The sequence below is a fragment of the Cupressus sempervirens genome, chromosome 5 (assembly GCF_028749045.1).
Source record: "Cupressus sempervirens isolate cs-2001-9-10 chromosome 5, ASM2874904v1, whole genome shotgun sequence".
NCBI lineage: Eukaryota > Viridiplantae > Streptophyta > Pinopsida > Cupressales > Cupressaceae > Cupressus > Cupressus sempervirens.
In genome coordinates this window covers 942831023-942852301 of record NC_143122.1, presented here as the reverse complement: position 1 = coordinate 942852301, position 21279 = coordinate 942831023, and positions in this window count along the sequence as shown.

Sequence of the window (21279 nt, the reverse complement as noted above, 5' to 3'; positions counted from 1 at the left end):
TGGTTGTAGCGGGGGAGCTTGGATGATTTTTTGATAAGGCAGTGACTACGCTAAGTATGCCTTGAGCTAGGAGATTTCTACTTTTCTGGGATTTTGACCAAAATTGGCAAACATTCATTCAAAAGCTATGAACAAACAAGCAGACAAAAGTTTTGAGCAAGCACATCAAATACACCAACATCCTAGGAAGCTTTCTACAAGGATGAAATTTGGTTTAGCTAGGGAGTCCTCGATATACACAAGGTACGTGAGGCCCAAATCCGTAGATGAAACCAAAAAGATGTCACACAGCCGAGAGGAGCGGTAACCCACTTCTCCTCTTTCACTTCTCAAGGGTATAAAGTTCCTTGAGGCTTAGCCCGAGTGACAAAATTTTGATCCCAAGAGAGGTGTCTTTGGATTCACCTCCCGATCTTTATACTCCGCCGGAATGCTGGAGTTGAGGTCGTCCCAAGGGGTGATGAAATCCCCAAGCAGGCCTCCTAAAAAGCTAAGACAAGATTTTGGATCCTAATCTTATGCACCCAAGATGGCCTCGAAAGATGACAAGGGGAGAGAAGACTTGGATGATCTTGGGCTAAAAAACACGCTTGTTCTTTTACCAACTAACGCTTAAGTTTTTTGATCTAGACTTTGCAAGCACTCATGTTTAAGATACAATGTTTATTCCAACTTTGAAGCGTCGACAAAAATAAAATTGATCGAAGAATGTGAACAAGAAGAAGAGTTAGGGTCAACAAAAGAAAACTTGCGCGCCCAGAGGCCCTCCACGTCAAGTATCGATTAATTTTCTTTAAGGCATTCAAGATTGAGTGTGAGTTTATTTTAAGCCCAAAACAAAGGTGTGTGAGATTCGATTTCAAGCGCACACCCGGAGGCCCTCCACATCAAGATTTGTCCAATTTTTATGCCCAAATGAAGTATGAGCGAGATTAATGCGCATTTCAAGGAAAATTTGATTTTAATCCATGGCATTCAAGAGTGATTTTAGCAACATGCATTCAAAGACAAGTGGTTAAACATTCAAGTGTTTTCTTTTGAGCATTCAAGATTGAGATTTTGTGTGTTGTTTTAAGAACTTTGAAGTACTTTGTTTTAACCTTAGATCATTCAAGATTTTTTTTTGGACTCAAAAGTGAAAATGACTCTTTGGACTTTGGTTTTTATTCAAAATTTTGTGTTCTAGTTTGCATGTTTTAAGCCCAAAAATGATATTCCTAGATTGTTTTGATGCATGAAAATCCTAAGAAACATTCAAGATTTTGCAATAAGACATTTGTTTGGAACAAATAACAAAGCTTTTAGGACAATTTTTGGCAACCATTTAGGACTCTTAGTTTTCATGAAATTTTTTAAAAGAACTTTAGTGTGCACTTAGTGTTGATTTTGAACCTTTTGAAATAGAAACTTGAAGTTCTTTTTAAATTCCCAAAAATGAAGTGTTCCTAATTTTGCATGAATGCATCTAAAACCTTGATGTTGCAAGGATGCAAATGATTAGATTGGTTTAGTTTCACTTGTTAAAAGATTTTTTCTTTTTTGCAAATTGTTAGTTTTTCAATGGATTTAAGTATGATTTGGGGGTTCATTTTAAGCACTAAAAAGAAGTGTGTATGATTTTGCTTCCTTAACAAAAAAAAATGGCCAAGATCTCCCACAAGAAGAAGAAGAAGAAGTAGATGGAATAAGAAGAATATAGACAAGAAGAGGAAGAATAATCCCAAGTGCTTTCTCCACCTATAAGCTTGAAAAATCTGCAAACACTATGAGATTGACTATGAGTTCCTTTGTCTTCTTCATGCTCATGTAGACCTACAAAACCAATTTATACAATCCTACCAATCACAAAAACAAGAAAAATTAGCCAAAATCAGCAAATGACATACAAAACTTGACTAAAAAAGCTAATGAAGATGACCCATGCGGGGTCCCACCGGGCGTGCCAAAATGTATATGAGAAATGTTATTATGCTAATAGAAACCAAATTTAAATAAAGCTTCTACAAACTAAAAAAAATTCATAAACTTCAAGATAGACTAAGATGAGCTCTTAATTGAGAATATGAGCCATTAATGGGCTCTCTCAATAAGAAGCTCTCTTGTTGAGTAGCTTTGTCTAAATAGATAGGATGTATGCTCAAGCTTTATGCTTCAAAAGGGGCTTCAATGGATGATTGTGGATTTTTGGTGTGGATAGATGGCTTTAGTATGGATTTGGCTCTCAAAATAGCATTATAACTTTACTTCATGGATTGTGTTATTTTGCAAAGGGGAAGGATCCAATTTATAGGCAAGAGGCTTGAGGGATTGAGGGCTAAGATGCAAGGATGGGAAAAAGCTTATGGAAGGCTCAGATTGCATGAGAGGAGAGCACATGGATTGTGCTTCCTTATAGCCAATCAAGGAGTGACACATGTCACATGGTGAGAGGATGGAGGAAAGGGCAAGGATGAGTCAACAAAGGAGGCTCAAGAGATAAAATCTTCATAAAGACCCTCATAATGACTTGTAAGAGCAATAAAAGGGCTTGTAAGAGTCATTTATGACCTAGTGGACTTCATAAAGTTTTATGGTTGAGATATTTTGAGGGTGATGAGAGCAATTTCGACTTGGACTTGATTAGGAAATTTTTAAGCTTTCTTAGGCTTGTGCAAATGATTAGAGGATGGATTAGGATGGTTTAGAATTAGCTTAGGGATAGGCAAGTGGACGGCATTTAATGAGGGTGGGTGAAGGAGGAGATATTTGTTAACTTTGGCTTGGGTTAGTAAGTCTTAACCCATGTTTAGGGAATGTGACAAGGTTAGGAGGGGATTAGGATTAGGTTTAAAGACATTTTCTAGAAGAGTCTAGATTTTGGATGAGGATAAAGACTTTCTAGAATAGTCTAGAATTTCCTAGGATGAGGATGAAGACTTTCTAGAAGAGTCTAGAACTTCTTAGGGTGAGGATAAATTAGATTTTTAGGAAATAAATAAAGTTTTATTTATTTCAAGGGTTTGGGTTGAGGAGATATTTATTAAAACTTTTTTAATAAACATGAGGATTAATATTTAATTTTAATTAAATATTTTGAGTTGGGGTTAGGGGTAGGAAATGATGAGATTAGCCTTTAATCGAAATTAAAGAAGGATTAGAAGATTTTGGAAGAGGTTATTGGTCATAAGGAAATTGGCCAATTTTTGGGCAAAAAATAAATTTTTTATTTATTTTAGGATTTTTGGTCAATTTATTAATTAAATAATTAATAAATAAGGAAATAATGTTTAAATAAGATTTAAACATTTTTGGGAGGGATTCCTTAATTAAATATTTTTAATTAAGATAAAGAGATTTAATGGCATAAAAATTAATTAATTAATTAATTAATTAATTAATTAATAAATGATGATGTCATTAGGACTTTTTCAGAAAATAAAAATACTTTATTTTCTAAAGGTTTTTAGGTGTCTACAGCAAGGACCTAGAATTGATAATCCAAGGAATTGGGTGGATGACATAAAGACCTTCTTGTTAGGAAACAGATATCCTCGAGGATTGGATAGGACTAAAAGGAGACAATATAAGTTGTAATTGGTTCCTTATGCCATTTTTAATGGTATCCTCTTTAGGAGGGATTCGAATGGAGCCCTATTGAGATGTATTGATACAGACCAAGCTAAAAGAATAATCAAAGAGCTTCATGATGGTCCTGATGGTGGCCACTTTTCTGTAAGGGCAATTGCAATGAAGATCATGGGGCTAGTTACTACTAGCCATCCCTATTCCATGATTGTCATAGGTATGTGAGGAAGTGTAAAAAAATATCTTTGTTCTCTAGTAAGCAAAGACTTGCAGCTCTTCCTCTTCACCCCATTTAGGTAGATTGGCTTTTTTCTCAATTGGGATTGGATATCATAGGCCCTATCAATCCACCTTCCCATTCTGGTCACAAATGGATTCTAGTTGCTATAGATTACTTCACTTGATGGACAAAGGCATTTGCATTGAAGGATGTCGTAGAATATTTAGTTTTTGAATTCCTTGATGGAATTGTGCCTAGGTCTGGCACCCCTTCAACAATTATTTTAGATAATGCAAAACATTTTTTAGGAGCTCAGATTTATGCATGGACAATTGACCATAATATTTACTTGAGCACATCCTCAAACTATTATCATTAAGGAAATGGATTGGTTTATTCATCTAACAAAAACCTAATCAGGATTATGAAAAGGACTATAGACGAAAATCAGAGGTGTTGGCATTGAAAGTTGAAGACTACACTATGGGCTGATAGAATAACACCTAAGAGGTCAATAGGAAATTCACCATTTATGTTGGTATATGGTAGAGAGGCAAGGCTTCCAGTTTCATTAGAATTCCCATCCCTAGAATTGACTCATTAGCTAGAGCTAATAGAAAATGATGCTATGATAGTAAGAATGATAGAGTTGATGGAACTAGAAGAGAAAAAGAAATAGGCCATGTAGACCCAAAAACACATCAACAATAGATAAAAAAGAGCTTTGATAGGAAGGCCAGGGTCAGAATAATTAGATAAGGTGATTTGGTACTAAAATGGGATGCAGATAGGGAAAAACTAGGAAGGCACTCAAAATTTGATGCATTGTGGAGTGGTTCCTATGTAGTCATCAGTTGCAAACAGGCTAATGCTTTTCAATTAAGTAGGCCTAATGGTAAAACTCTTCCTATTCTAGTCAATGGGATATATCTTAAAACCTGCTTCTAAAAAAAGATGAATACTTCATGTATATAGTTAGGTTAGTTTCATTCCTAGTTTCTTGTTTTCAAAAAAGTGCATGAGCACATGTTTGGCAAAGGTTGCAGAGGATTTTGGTTCTTGGTTCCAGTTGTAGAGAGGTAGTTTTGAGATTTCCTAGGTATGTTTTCTATGATTTTAGGGTTTTTTTGGGTAGATTCTCACATTTTTTATGACTCTATAGCCTAATGGATTCTTTAGGCCACTAGTCATATGCATAGTAGGCTTGCATTCCCTCTAAGTCACTAGAATTGTTAATCAAAATGGCCTCCCACCAAAAATTGAATTTTAATATCAAAGCCCACCTAATGGTCACTTTCCATATCTAAATATTCAAATGCCATGGGAATACAATATAAATAAATGAAATAAACTTTATTGTATTTCCTATTTTCCTAAGTTTACTTTTTGGCTTCTACAAATTTTTGGACCGTTAGAGCTTGCATAGATTCATGGCAGGCACTTTCTCACATTATGAAATTGATCAAACTTTCAGCAATATAGGCGAGCAACTCACTGCCATGTGGCATGTGGGTCTATTTTCTCTTTTTGGGTCATAGAAAGGAAAAGCTATTAGTCAAGTTGGCATTTTGATTGGGCATCACTTTCCCACATTTTGTGTTTTGTTAGAATTTTTGACAATACAAAAAAGAAATTTTCTACCATGTGGATTTGTGGGTCCAACTTCTTCAGTGGGCTGCCACAGATAAGGTGGGCTAGCTATTAGAGCACATTGACATATAGAGGCAATTTGGTGTTATGTCATTGGTTGAAGGTATTGACATGGATAGTTTGTTGGTTGCATGTTTCTGGGCAATCCAATCTCAAATGAATCAATGATAGGTGCTTCCCCACTTCCTAATGATGTAGTATGTTTAAATATAGTGGGTGAGCGCCTCACTGCCTTGTGGCATGTGGGTCCCATTTCTTGTGGGTCACCTTTTTGACCATGATGATATACCAATATGAGTTGGAATATAGCTAGGGTTCTATTGGCAGTTGCTTTCCCACATTTCATCTTTTGTCAGACCTTTTGAAAATGTGGGCAAGTGACATTGTGAGAGATGGACTAGTGGGTTTGTCCTCCCGTGTGGGTTGCCAGGGTTTAAAAGTGGTGCCAGTTGGATGTCAAGTCATGCTGAGGTGGATACTAAATGGTCTATAGGCCCACAAGGTAAAAGGATAGGTGCAATAATAATGTAGATTTTTTATCGATCGTTGATCTTCCGTAGAGTGACAATTGGTGCTTTTCTACATCATGGAATTGTGAGAACTTTAGATATTGTGGGGAAGCACCTGAAGGACACATGTCTTTGTGGGCCCAAGGAGATAACACTACATTTAACATTGGTAGTGGGCTGATAGTTATGTGACATTATGGTTAAGTTGGAAAGTTGGCACAGTTAGTAGGTTATGTGGTCAAATGCATGAGGACCTTATGAGGTGGCAAAAAAATAGAAGGGGATTGGCCCACATGGCTCATTTTGGTTTTAGGGTTTTGTTTGACCTGTTGACCTCAATGATTTGTAATGCTAGAAATGAGAAAGAGTTATTTTCTTGCATGATCTGATCTTCATGATCAGTTCCAACCTCTCTCCAATGATCTGATCTTCATGATCAGTTCCAACCACTCTCCATCACCTTGGTATTATCCATCTACTTGGTTAGAGTGACTTAATGGCATCATTTTTTCTTCTTAAGGCTTTGTTTTGGCAAGATTTTGGATTTCATTGTATTTGAATCTATGCCAAGATTAGATTTTCTCCAATGTTTTGTGATTATTCTTTGAGCATTTAAGATAGTAGTTGTGGAGTAACTCTAGTTAGAAATATCTCAGTTACGCCTAACTATAAAGGTAGATTTTTTAATCTTTGCAAGCGGATCTTTTCTCTGACTCTCTAGTATTTCTTTAATGCATACTACTATAATTTCTCATACCTTTGAACCATTGTAATACTCTGTTGAGTCTCTTTTAGCCATTAACACACTGTGCAGGGTTCTTTGCCTCTAGTTAATGTTTTTTTTATATTTTGCAATATGTATGATTGTATATACTTTTTACATCTTAATGATATTAAGTGAAGTTTATCCCTATAGTATTCTTTTTTTTTTTGACCTACATGTGGTTGTTGAATTAAGCAAGGTCTGAATCTATGTTCTTTGAGGTTATAATTGGTTAACTATGCATTCATGGGTAGCGATAAGTTCAAACACTCTATTTTGGTGCATTAGCCCCTTAGGTTAGAGTAGGTAGACTTGCTTTCATGCATTCCTTCTCCCTTTCCTCTCTAAGAATAGTTAGGTGCACCCTAATAGAAAAGGAAGCCAGCCTTCTCCAAAGACTCAACCTCACAGTTCAAGTCCCACAGCTTAGAGGTTGTTTCCATGTTTCAAAAGGTTGTCCTTAGGAAAAAACTTTGGACAAGGGTGCAAAATTTTGTGATAATAGTACTCTCCTGAAACTCAACTTCCTCTATTTGATGGTTGGAAGTCTCTATCTGTAACTCAACTCCTATAGCCTAATGCTTAACAGTTTGTTGATGCTTGATTGAACTCTTCTGCAGAACCTTAGTAATGCCTGATTGTTGATGCAGGACATCCACCTTTTTTGGTCTAGGTAAGGTACTAGGTTCACCTTCATAAATATAGGAAAAACTTATGTAGTCTTCAAGTTCTTTATTTCATTCTTCTTGATTTTTCTCTATAAATTCATGAACTCTAACATCCACACTTTCCACAATTTTATTATTGTTAGAATTCAAACACTTGTAAGATTTTCTTTTAGTAGAATAGCCTAGAAATATACCTTCATCACTCTTTGCATCAAGTTTTCCTTCTCTTGCATCTTTCAAAATGTAACACTTACTTCTACAAACTCTATAATAATTCACATTAGATGCATATCCATATCAAATTTCAAAAGGTATTTTGTTATACCTTTCTTCACTTAATCTCACTTTAGACTTCAGAGTATAAACTATAGTACTTACAACTTCTCTCTAGTACTTTTTTAAAACATGTTCTCCATCATCAATGTCCTTGTAAAAATTCACGATTGATCTATTCCTTCTTCTAGCTACACCATTTTTTGGTGGAGTCCTTGGTCCACTCATTTGTCTCTTGATTCCTTTTTCATTGCATAATATGTTGAACTCATCTAATATGAATTCACCTCCTTTATCTGATATCAAAAACTTTAGACTCTTCCTATTTTCTTTTCAACTCTAGCCAAATACCACTTAAACATCTAAAATACATCAAATTTTTCTTTAAGAAATATTCTAGTCATCATTTTAGAATAATCATCAACAAATAGAATAAAATATTCTTCACCATAGGATCTTTTCACTCCAATAGGACCACATAAATCAGTATGAACCAACTCCAAAACATCATCATAAGAATAGGTAGTTCTCTTGAAACTAGACTTTGGCATTTTACCCATTTGACATTGTTTGCACATCACTTTATTAGGTTTTCTTAATCTTGGTAAGCCTCTAACTCTTGTATTCTTACTAATGCTTACCAAATTATCAAAGTTCACATGACATGGTCTCTTACACCATAGCCAAACTATTGGAATTATTTAGAATAACTAAAAGAGGAGTGAATTAGTTATCCAAGGTCTAGATGTACAATACAAACTTTTCACATCATAGAAAACCCATATCCATAAAACATTTTCATCATACATGCATCTATTAGATTATGCAATACCTTAAACTTGTAGATTACTATCAAATAAACTTTGCAAAAATGTAAACATGAAACATAATAGATTCAATAACACATTTGACTCAATGATTTAACTTGGAAACCCAATTAGGAAAACATCACTAGTAACATGCTACTCATTCTCACTATTCTAAAGTGATGCCCTATGAAAGGCCAACCCTATTAAAGGTTACAATGCACACTGTTAAATGTGACCTAGTTAAAGGATTTCAATCACCCTACTAGGAGTGATCCTTATTAGAGGACTTTAGATCATTCACTTGGAATGTCACCCAATTAAAAGATTTACAAATGACTGTAAGGTCAACCTTAATCTACAGGATTTACCCTAGACTGATACAATGACTAGAAAGTAATAGTAAGGCTTGATATGATAATAACTTACAACACACTTACAAATTATAAATCTCTATCTCAGTCTTCCATTCTGATTGGCTTTCACACACTTCAACTCTAATAGCTTGTTCACCCTTTAATCATCCATACCATTAAGCCTTCTTTCTTTTCTTTCCAATGTAGTCTCTTCACTTAGGTCACTGAATGAAGCAATACCCTAGACTCCTTATCTTCCTTAGGTTCTCGTACATGACAACCTTTTCTTCTAACCAGTCATCTCTATAAATAGAGAATTAAGATCTTTTATCTTTCATCCTCCATCATCCATTTTAGGGTTAGGTTAGATTAGGTAGGATTCAATGAATCTACCCATCTTTTCATTTCATTCCCTTCTAGAAACTTCTCCTTCAATCCACTTTGAATTCACCTCAAAATGGTTCACCATGAATTTTGTGCCACTAGCTCATCAATCTTATCTTCCATGTGGTTTACACAATCCAAGAAATCAAACTTGTCAACTTAGATTCATCAAATTCTCAATCTTTCTCATAATGTTGACACTCAATATTAACTAGCTTCTAATGCTCAACACATATTGCATTGCTTGACATCCTCTATCAAATCACTTGGCATGAACTAAAGTTTACTAGTGCTCAGTATCAACTAAACTTTACTTAGCTTACACTATTTCACTTGGCTTATACTAAAATTGACTTTGCTCAACTCCAACTAATTTTCTAGCTCAACTTGTACTAACTTTGCTTAGTGCCTACTATATAGAATGTCAAGCTTGGTAGAAAAACTTTGTTTAACTTGTTCTTCTAAACTTAATCAATATAACTCACCTTTGCAACCTTAAGTAGATTATCAATGCACTATAATATCACTTTTTTAACTAATCCTTGTACTCTTTTTCATATCATAACTCAAACTTTTCTCTAGATGCTATTGTTACCTCATTTGATCAAATCCTCTTCATCAATCAAATAAATGATAGTACTTAAATCATATAAGCAATTGTCTTACTAGCAAGTAGCAGGTTTGACATCAGTGACAAAACAATGGTTGAAACACATTTATCATACTTGTATCAATTTGTTTTCAACAATCTCCCTCTTTGGCATTGGGGGAAAACCAAACTGACCAGACTTAATCAATATGATCAACAAAATACCAAAAAGAAAATAATTCCTTGTATTGAAATCTCTCCCTCTATCAATAATTTTCATCTTTTGAATAGGTTACAACATTCTGTTCTGATCAAGAACAAATCAATCAACTCATCCTTATGACTCCCTCTTGATCACTTCTGATATCTCCATCAACATTATCTCCCTCTTACTAGGTAGATGTAATCAGCAAGTGCACTTTCTCCCTCTGAGTAGATATTCCATGTCTCTTCTATTTTTACCTCTTCTTTGTGCCTTTCTTCCTCTATACCCTATCTCCCTCTATAGTTAGGATTTCTCCTACAATGGGATTAGGCAGATTAGGATTTCTCCTTTATCTCCCTTTGCTTTCTTTTCTCCCTCTTTGACAATAATGAAAAAGACATGTCATCTTCATATGTAGATATGAATATTTTTAGTTTCTCCCTCAGTCACGTAGCTTGTGACTAATTTGTAGCTCTAGCTCTTTGATTAATTTAGGCAGCTCCTAAAGTAAGACCCACAATATCAATGTGTAACATATGTCAATCAACTTGTTTGATGCAGGGAACTCCTCATACTTCTTAGATAGCCTTTGATAGGGATATCACCCCTATTTTACCTCTTAGATACTCATGAGCATCCTTAGGTAATGCTTTTGTGAAGATATCAGCTATTTGCTCTTTTGTATTAATATATTCCATCTTCACCTCTTTCTCATGAACTAATTCTCTCAAGTAATGATACTTGATTGCAATGTGCTTAGTCTTTGTATGCATCATAAGATTCTTTGATATATTTATAGCACTTGTATTATCAAAATAAAGTATCATAGGTTCAGTGATTTCCTCCTTCATACCTTTGAGTAGTTGTTTGATCCATACAATGTTTGTATAATTTACTGCAGCAGCAACATATTCAGCTTCAATAGTAGATTGAGAAATACAATTTTGTTTCTTGCTAGTCCATCTAACCAGCCTTTTCCCTAAGGAAAATGCTCCTCCACTAGTGCTCTTTCTATCATCAATATTTCTAGCTCAATTGACATTAGTGTAGGCTCTCAATTCAAATTTCTCATTTTTCTTGTAGTGTAGACTATAGTCTTTTGTTCCTTTCAGGTATCTCATTATTCTCTTAATAGCCATCAAATGATTCTCCCTAGGATTAGTAGAGAATCTTGCAACTATCCCTATAGACATTGTAATATCAAGTCTGATGTGTATTACATATTGTAATTTTTCAATCATAGACATGTATAATGTTTGATTCACCTCAACTGAATCATCAGTTTTTGACAATTTATGTCCTATCACCACAGGTGTACTTACTAGCTTGGAATTATCCAAATTTAAAATTTTTTAATATCTCCTTTACATACGTTGACTGAGAGATGTATATACCATATTTCATCTTTGTAATTGTAAACCCACAAAGAACTTGATCTCTCCAAACATAAACATCCCAAATTCTTTTTTTATTACATTTGCAATAGCATTACATAAAGTATATTAACCTCCAAATATGACATCATCAACAAAAAATGTAGATAAAAAAATACCTTTGTCTTTCTCTATCTTTAAGTACAAATTATTGTTATCATTAGTGCTTTCAAATCCAATCTTCACAAGATAAGTATGAAGCCTTTCATACCATGCTCTTGGTGCTTGCTTCAAACCATAAAGAGCTTTGTGTAGTCTATATACCATATTTTTGTTGTCAGCATCAACAAATCCTTTTAACTATTCTATATAAACCTCTTCCTCTAATATACCATTTAGAAATGTAGACTTAACATCCATTTAATAAAATTTGAAACCTTTGTATGCAAATTAAGCAAGTAGAGTTCTTACTCCTACCAATCTTGCAACAGGGGCAAATATTTCTCCATATTCAATCCCTTTTTGTGCATATCCTTTACAAACTAATCTTGCCTTATTTCTTGTGACTTCAACAATTTCATCTAACTTCTTTTTGTATACCCACTTGGTACTAATCACATTTTTATCTTCTAGTCTAGGAACTAGAGTCCATGTCTTATTTTTCTCAATTTTTTCAATCTCTTCTTCTATGACTTTACTCCAATCCACATCTTCTAAGGCATCATTCACTATTTTTGATTCTTGCATGCTCAGCAAACATGTATCATTTCTCAACTTGTTCCTTGTCATTGTTCTATCATCTTTGTCTCCAATGATTTTTGCAGTAGGGTGATGTCTCTTGACATACTTAGAGGATCTTGGTACAGCTCTGGCTTCTTCATTTGGTCTCTCAACTTCTGAATCACTATGTACATGTCTATCAAGTAGTTTAGCATTTCTATCATGTACACTAATCTTAAAATTATAATGTGCCTCAACTTCATTTTGTAACTTGGCACCTAAATGTAGCTTGGTTCCTAAATGCAACTTGGCATTCATAGTCTGTGACTCGACAGTCACTGAAACTTTCTGTTGATTTGCAACTTGATTTATAGCATCTTCATCAATAGGCATACCTTCATAAAAGTATATAAATGATTTATATTCTTCTGGTTCCTTCATAGGTTTAGCCTCATATACTTTTGTATATTCATCAAATTTCACATTTGCACTTTCCACAACTTTGTTAGTGTTAGTATTTAAACACTTATGAGCTTTACTTCTTATGGAATAACCAATAAATATACCTTCTTCACTTTTTTCATCTAGTTTACTATTCCTGAAATCTTTGAGAATATAACACTTGCTTCCAAATACCTTAAAATATTTTACATTTGGTGAGCATCCATACCATAGTTCAAAAGGTGTTGAATGAGTACCTTTCTTGACTTGCACGTGGTTCAAGGTATAGATAGTTATACTTACAGCTTCTCTCTAGTATCTCAAAGCAATATTTTTCTCCATCATGAGTGTCCTAGCACAATTCATTACATATTTATTCCTACTTTCAATAGTTCTATTTTATGGAGGGGTCCTAAGAGAAGATGTTTATCTTTTCATTCCTTTTTTATTAAAAAACATCTCAAACTCATTTGATGTAAATTCTCCTCCTCTATTAGATCTCAAATATTTTAGACTCTTACCTATTTCTTTCTCAACTCTTGCTAAGTACCACTTAAACTTTTGCAAAGCATCAGATTTCTATTTTAGAAACATAGCAGTCATCATTCTAGAATAATCATCTACAAGTAGCATAATGTACTTATCTCCTTTGTAGATTTTCACTTTAATTGGTCCACACAAGTCAGTATGAACAATCTCTAATATTCCTTTAGAGGTATGAGTCTTACTCTTAAAAGTTGACTTTGTCATTTTGCCTAACTAACATTGTTTGCAAATTATATTGTCAGGCTTCTTCAGTTTAGAAAAACCTCTCACTCTTTTCATGTTACTAATACTAACAAAGTTATCAAAATTAAGATGACATAACCTCTTGTGTCATAGCCACACATCATCAGATTCTACAATTAAATAAGTAGCATCCTTTATATCAAGGTAGAATAGATTACCTCTAGTTTGATGACCTTTTCTAATCAGTTTTCCATCAGTATCACATATCTTAGCAATCTTGTTTTAAAACTCAACCTTATAACCTAAATTATTTAGTTGTGACACACTCAACAAATTATAGTTAAGTCCTTCAACATAGTAAACATAAAATCTTTCCTGTGAGCTTGATAGAACTTTTTCCTTTTATCAGACAGGGGGTATCATTACCAAATCTTACACTATTTCCATCATAATAATTCAAGGTAATGAACTTACTTTTATCTCCAGTCCTGTGATGTGAACACCCACTGTCAATAATCCATCTATCATTCTTGTTCACACAAGACACTAGTGCAATTGCCTTATCCTCATCAAATTCATCCTTCATTGCAATATACACCACTTCATCATCATCATCATCAGATCCATCTTTTGTTTCCTCTTTAGTAGTGTGGCAAGACTTCTTGCCTTTATCTTTTTAATCTTTGTTGTCTTCATCTCTTCTACTTTTGTACTTGTCACCACCTCTGTAATTATTCTTCTCTAGACATCTAGCAGCAATATGGCCAACCTCATTACAATAGAAACACGTGATAGGTAAATTACCTTTGAACTTTCCTTTACGTCTATGAAATCCCCTTTCCAGTAGTGCTTCAAGTTGATCTACATCTTCCTCATCTGTATCACTGTCACTGGACACATATTTTGTCTTAGTCTTCTTCTCATTAGGTTCCCTCAATGATAGCTTAGCTTTAAAAGTAGATTCAACATTCATATATTTGTAATTATCAAAATTAGATAGCTCAAAAGTGGTAAACCTATCTCCCAGACCTTCAAGAGTTAGATCATTCCTTGGCATACATCTCAATTCTTGTATTGCAGAAAATCTAATAGCATAGATGGGTAGAAGTGTTCTCAAAAAATTTCTTAGTACAGTATCATCATCTATTATACCAGTAGCTCCTCTTATTGCATTAACAACATCTTTTATCCTAGAGAAATATTAAGTAATATTCTCACCTTCTTGCATTATTGTATCATCGAACTTACCTCTAAGACTTTCAGCTTTGGCTCTTAGAACATTCTTGTCACCTCCATAGATAGTGTATAGAGCATCCCACATTTTCTTTGCACTATCACAATTGTTGATATAATCAAACTTAGCATAGCTTAGGGCAAAGACAATCTCTAACATTTCCTAGCTATGTTCTTTCTTCTTTTTCATATCTTTGGCAGTTAGGGCTCTAGTAGGATCAACATGCTCAACAGTAATGGTAGATTATGCATGATCTTCGAGACCTCATAGGTGTAGCTTCATCAGACTTTTCCATGTAGGAAAGTTGTCTCTATTAAGCTTGGGTACCTTTCTTTTTGATAGCTTGATCTTTTGCTTCTATTACCTTCAAACTAGTCCTCTTAAGAAGATGGCTCTAATACCAATTATTGGAATTCTTTGGAATAACTGAGAGGGGGGTGAATTAGTTATCCAAGGTCTAGATATACAATTAAAACTTTTCACAATATAGCAAACCCATATCCATAAAAAAAATTCATCATGCATTCATCCATTAGATTATGCAATTGCTTAAACTTGTAGATTACTATCAAACCAACTTTGCAAAAATGTAAATGTTAAACATAATAGATTCAATAACACATTTGACACAATGATTTAACATGGAAACCCAATTTGGAAAAAAATTCTAGTAACATGCTACTCATTCTCACTCTTCTAAAGTGATATCCTCTAAAAGACAAACCTTGTTAAAGGTTACAATGCACACTATTAAATGTGACCTGGTTAAAGGATTTCAATCACCCTGTTAGGAGTGAGCCCAGTTATAGGACTTTAGATCATTCAGTTGGAATTCACCCAATTAAAGGATTTATAAATCAGTATTAATTCAACTTTAATCCAAAGGATTTACCCTAGAGTAATATAATTATTAAAAAGTAATAGTAAGTCTTGATCTAATAACAACTTACAACACACTTGCTGATTATAGATCTTTGTTTTAGTCCTCCATTCTTCTTGTCTTTCACACACTTCAGCTCTGATAGCTTGTTCACCATTCAAGCATCCATAACCTTAAGCCTTCTTGCTTTACTTTCCAATGTAGTCTCTTTACTCAAGTCACTGAATGAAGCAATACCCTAGACTCCTTGTCTTCCTTAGGTTCTCACACATGGTGACCTTTACTTTTGACCAGCCTCTCTCTATAAATAGAGAATTGAGATCTTTTTCCATTCATCCTCCATTTTCTATTTTAGGGTTAGGTTAGATTAAGCAGGATTCAATAAATCTACTCATCTTTTCATTTCATTCCCTTCTAGAAACGTATGCTTCAATCCACTTTGAATTCACCTCAAAATGGTTCACCATGAATTTTGTGCCACTAGCTCATCAATCTTATCTTCCACACAGTTCACAAAATCCAAAAAATCAAACTTGTCTACTTAGATTCATCAAATTCTTAATCTTTCTCATAATATTGACACTCGATATTAATTGGCTTCTGATGCTTAGCACATGCTGCATTGCTTGGCATCCTCTATCAAATCACTTAGCATGAACTAATGTTTACTAATGCTTGGCATTAACTAAATTTTACTTGGCTTACACTACTTCACTCAACTTATACTAAAATTGACTTTTCTTAGCTCCAACTAATTTTCTGCTTAGCTTGCACTAACTTTTATTAGTACCTACTATGCATAATGCTAAGCTTGGAATACAAACTTCATTTAACTTGTTCTTCTAAACTTAATTAGTGTAACCAACCATTGTAACCTTAAGTAGATTTTCAATGCACTATAATATCACTGTCTTAACTAATCCTTGTACTCCTTTTCATATCATAACTTAACCTTCCCTCTGGGTGTTATTATTGCCTCATTTGATCAAATCCTCTTCATCAATCAAATAAATGATAGTACTTAATCATATAAGCAATTGTCTTACCAGCAAGTAGCAAGTTTTAAATTAGAGACACAACAATAATTGAAACACATTTGTCATACTTGTATCAATCTATTTTCAACACAGACATCTTCAAATTGTGTAAAAAGACAACTATCTTTAGATAGGTCTAGATAGAACAAGTTACATCTTGTTTTCTCTATACTTCCAATTGGTTCACCAATAGTATCATAGATCTTTGCCTTCTTAGAAATCAACTTGGTAGCCTGGACTAATCAACTATGCCACACTCAACAATTTATATTTCAAACTATCAACCCAATATGCATTGGCACATCTAATCTTATCATACAGTATAATTGATCCTTTACCTTTCACATAACATAGTGCATCATTACCAAATTTAAAACTACTTCCATTATAATGTTCTAGCTTCTCAAAATTACTTGTATCACTAGTCATATGATGTGAGCAACCACTATCAATTATCTATTTATCATTCTTACTCACATGTGAAACCAATGTAGTTTTATCATCTTCATTAGAATCATCTTTCATTGCAACATTAACAACTTTTTCATCGTGATCATCAGAATTACTATTAGAACCATCTTCTTCAGCAATGCAGCATGATTTCTTAACTTTATCTTTGTAGTCTTTATTACCTCAAATGTCTCGATTGGCTCCCCTTCCTTGGTTCTCAAAGTCTTTCCTTTCCTCCTTCTCATCTCTGTCAGGACATCTTGTAGCAATATGACCAAATTTGTTACATGTAAAATATGTTATAGGAAGTTTTCCTTTATATTTTCCTTTTCCTCTCGGTATTCTTCTAGCCAATAATGCTTCAAGTTCATCAAGATCATCATTAAATTCACTGCCACTTTCTACATACTTTCTCTTCTTCTTTCTCTTAGATCCATCAAGGGTTAGTTGTGCCTTAAATTCATATTCAACACTAGTAGGTCAATAATTATCAAATTTTGACAATTCAAATTCAACAAGTCTACTAACTAGCCTATCCAAGGTTAGATTATAACCAGGCATACATCTCAACTCTTATATTATGGAAACTCTAATAGCATAAATAGGAAATAAAGTTTCCAATACCTTTCTTATCATAGTATCATCAAATATAATTCCTCCAATACCTTTGATACAATTCACCACCTCTTTGATTCGGCCACAATATTATGCAATGGTCTCACCTTCTTTTATTCTTATATCATCAAAATTTCCTCTCAAGATTTCTTCCTTAGCTCTCAATACATTTTTGTCTCCTCCATGGATTTGTGCGAACTTGTTCCATATTTACTTTACAGTAGTGCAATCCTTCACATCATCAAATTCAACATAACTTAGGGTTTCTACAAGTTCAATCATCATTTGGTTGTGCTCCTACTTATCTTTCATTTGTTCAAATTTCATAGGTCTAGGTACCTCAATGTATTCATTTTCCATGTAGTATGATGTAGAATCTCTAATATTAGATAAGTGGAATCTCATCAAGTGTTGTCATACTGGGAAGTTCTCCTTGTTCATCTTGGGTATCTCTCTCTTGAACATCTTGATCTTTGACTTGAGTCCCTTCAAACTTTCCTTACAAGCACCATAACTATGATACCAATTCTTAGAATGATTTAGAATAATTGAGAGGGGGTGAATCAGTTATCCTCAAGTCTAGATATACCAATTCAACTTTTAATAGCTTCAAAACACTTAATCAATCTCATTAAATAGCTTAGTCTACATAAAAACCTATCAACAAATTAACATTCTTTAACTCTATGTTATGTATATGTGTGTCAATTAAGAGTAAAATAAACAAGTATAAAAATAACATACATAAAGTAACATTCACATAAGTATATGAAACTTTGACACTGGGATTTAAAGTTGAAACCCAATTTGGGAAAAATCACCAAGTAATATGCTACCACTTTTTACTTTTCTAAAGTGAGGTCGATTAAGAGACAACCGTATTAAAGGTTACAAAACACATTGTTAAATGTGACCCTATTCAAGGATTTAATCACCTATTAGGAGTGGCCTTATTTGAGGACTTTGGATCATTCCATTAGAATGTTGCCTTGATTAAAGGATTTAGAAAATGAATGTTAGGTCAACCTTGATTAAAAGATTTTGACTATCACAATAGTTAGAATGTAATAATAGGTTTGATCTATAAAATACAACTCACTTTACAAATTTAGATCTCTATTTGCTCATATGTTAGTTCATTGACTAGCCTCCATTATTATCTTGATCACTAATCTTCTTAACATCCCTTTAAGTAATTAGGCTCCCCGCTTCTCTTCTACTCTATTCTTCATTGGTTCTCCTTAATATCACCAATAAACAATGAATGAACCTTATAAAACATCTCTTATGCCTTCTTAAATAGGTAATTTTAATCTTTTTTCGCTTAAACATCACCATAGATCTTAGGGTTAGGTTAGATTCATCAAATCCTTCCATCATTTTTTTTTCCTTCTCCTTTTAGAAACTTCTAATCAAACCCTTGCCTTTGATCACATAAAAAACCCTCTTCATGCATTAAATACACTAGCTCATCAATCCTTATCATTCACATATTTTGACTAATCCAAAATTTCAACTATGTCGGCCTCAAACTTGATTCTTTCACAAACTATCACTTTTGTTTTCACATGGAAATCACTAAGTTCTTTTTGCTTAGTCATTACTATGTAGCTCGACATACACTATTCTATCTTGCTCGTTGCTAACACTCAGTCAATACTAACATTTCCTTTATCTACTTGCTAAAAAAATACTAACACTCAACTTTAACTATTTGTTTGAATTTTTCTTAATTTTCTTAATCTTATGTTTTTTATTAGGAAAATAGGTTTTGAGAGTACCTGAAACCCCATACAGATGGATTTTGGCGGGGATCCAGAACCCACAAGACGGGACGCTTCCTAGGATAGGGACAGATTCCCAAATTCAGAAGAAAAGAACAGCAGCCAAGAGAAGAAGAACATCCACAGAACAGACTGCAAATAGAGGTAATAAAGGAGCCAAAGACCCCAAACTATTACCAGATTAGCATAGAGAAACAACCACTAACAACCTGCTCACCTGGGCAACATCCAAGGCCAACAAACAAGCTAACCACTGAAACTGCTGCACAAAGATAGGAAGATAAAGCTAGAGCAGCACGCAGGGCTAGGAGGAAAGAAACCCCCCTTTCACATTGATACAACTTGCCAAACAATGGATGAGAAAGTTAGAGATCACTGGCATACACACGACTCTCCAGATATGGACAAGCCCAAAAGGGTTTTGAAAGGCTCCCCCAACCTTTAATGAAGAGGAAGGAGAGAGGAACACTCCCCTCACCACTTGTTCACAGCTAGCTCGACAAAAAATACTACGTTCAATGATCATAGGCTTTAAAGAAAATCTCCAGCAGTGGCTACCCAAACCTCCAAATCTCCATCCCACCTCTTCCAACCAGCTTCTTGCCACCTCTATAGGCTGAGCCTCCACCTCTAAAAGAACTTCCACCTCAAAAGGAAGTATGAAAGAGGAGTGAAGATTTTTTGGGCTTTTCTTAATCTTATGTTTCATTGACCAACGAACACTAATACTATATCAATCGTATAGCTAAACTCAACTTCTTTTCATTTCATTCATACATAAATTCACTTGTCTTCTAAAATTTATGTAATGATTAAAAAACACATTATATTCTCAATAACTCACTTATCAAGTTCCAATTGTATTTCCATGATACATAACTTCTCTTTCTATATTGCATTTCTTGCATTGCATTTTCATATTGTACATGAGTACCTAATCTTTCCTAATAACTAAGTTCAATCTTGCCTTGTGATTTTAAGTGCATTCCACTTAGCTACACTTAATGGGGGTGTTGGTGCAATTAAAATATTCACTTATTACACTTTACTTAATATAATACTTTACATAGTAATTTACATATGAGACACCTAGGAGAACAATTTTCACCTATATTAGAATATGATGTATGATAAATTCCATTTTAGATGGTGACAGTTGTTATTGCATTCCACTTTATCTATGAGATCCACCTTTAGTGCACATATCTCATTCCCATCCTCCATATTTTGCACATACTTTATTTCATAATGGAGGATGGTCCACCTTTGGTGGACATGTTATTCCACCTTGTGTAAGGATAACTTATCAAATCCTTATCAAAATCTCTTATTGTATTTCCAATATAAGTGTTGGGAATCTGATTTAAAAATGAATACTGTCAAAGAGGGAAATTGTTGCGAAGAAGGAAGATGGTTGATAAAGAATGTTTTCAATCATTGTTTTGTCATTGATGTCAAACCTAATATTTGATGGGATGACAATTTCTTATAAGATCTAAGTACTATCACTTAGTTGATTGATGAAGAGAATTTAATCAACAAGATGTAACAAAAGCACCTAAGGGAAAGGTTGAGTTATGGTTTTGTAATGAAGTGCAAGGATCAATTAAGAAAATGGTTAAAGGATGTATTGATAACATACTTGAAGATAGAAAGGTTGGCCACACTTAGAAACATTGGAAGAATAAGTTGTAACAAGTTGACTGCAAAGCTTAACTAAGTTCATTAGTGAGTGCCCAACAAGCTAGTTCAAGCTGAGTAGATTTTAAGTTGGTGCCGAGCAAATGAAAAAAATCTAGTATGTGTCAAGTGATATAGAAGGAGCCAAGCATGTTTAGGTGTCAATAAAAGTAACACATACCAAGCATTACAAAAACTTAGTGGATGTTGAGTGAATCCATAGTAGGTGTCGAGCATTAGTAAAATGTAGTTGATGCCAAGTAACATAGTATGTGCCGAGCACCAAAATTTCAATAGTGTCAAGCTACTGCATTATTGGAAAAGTCAAAGATTCATCAGATCTAAGCCA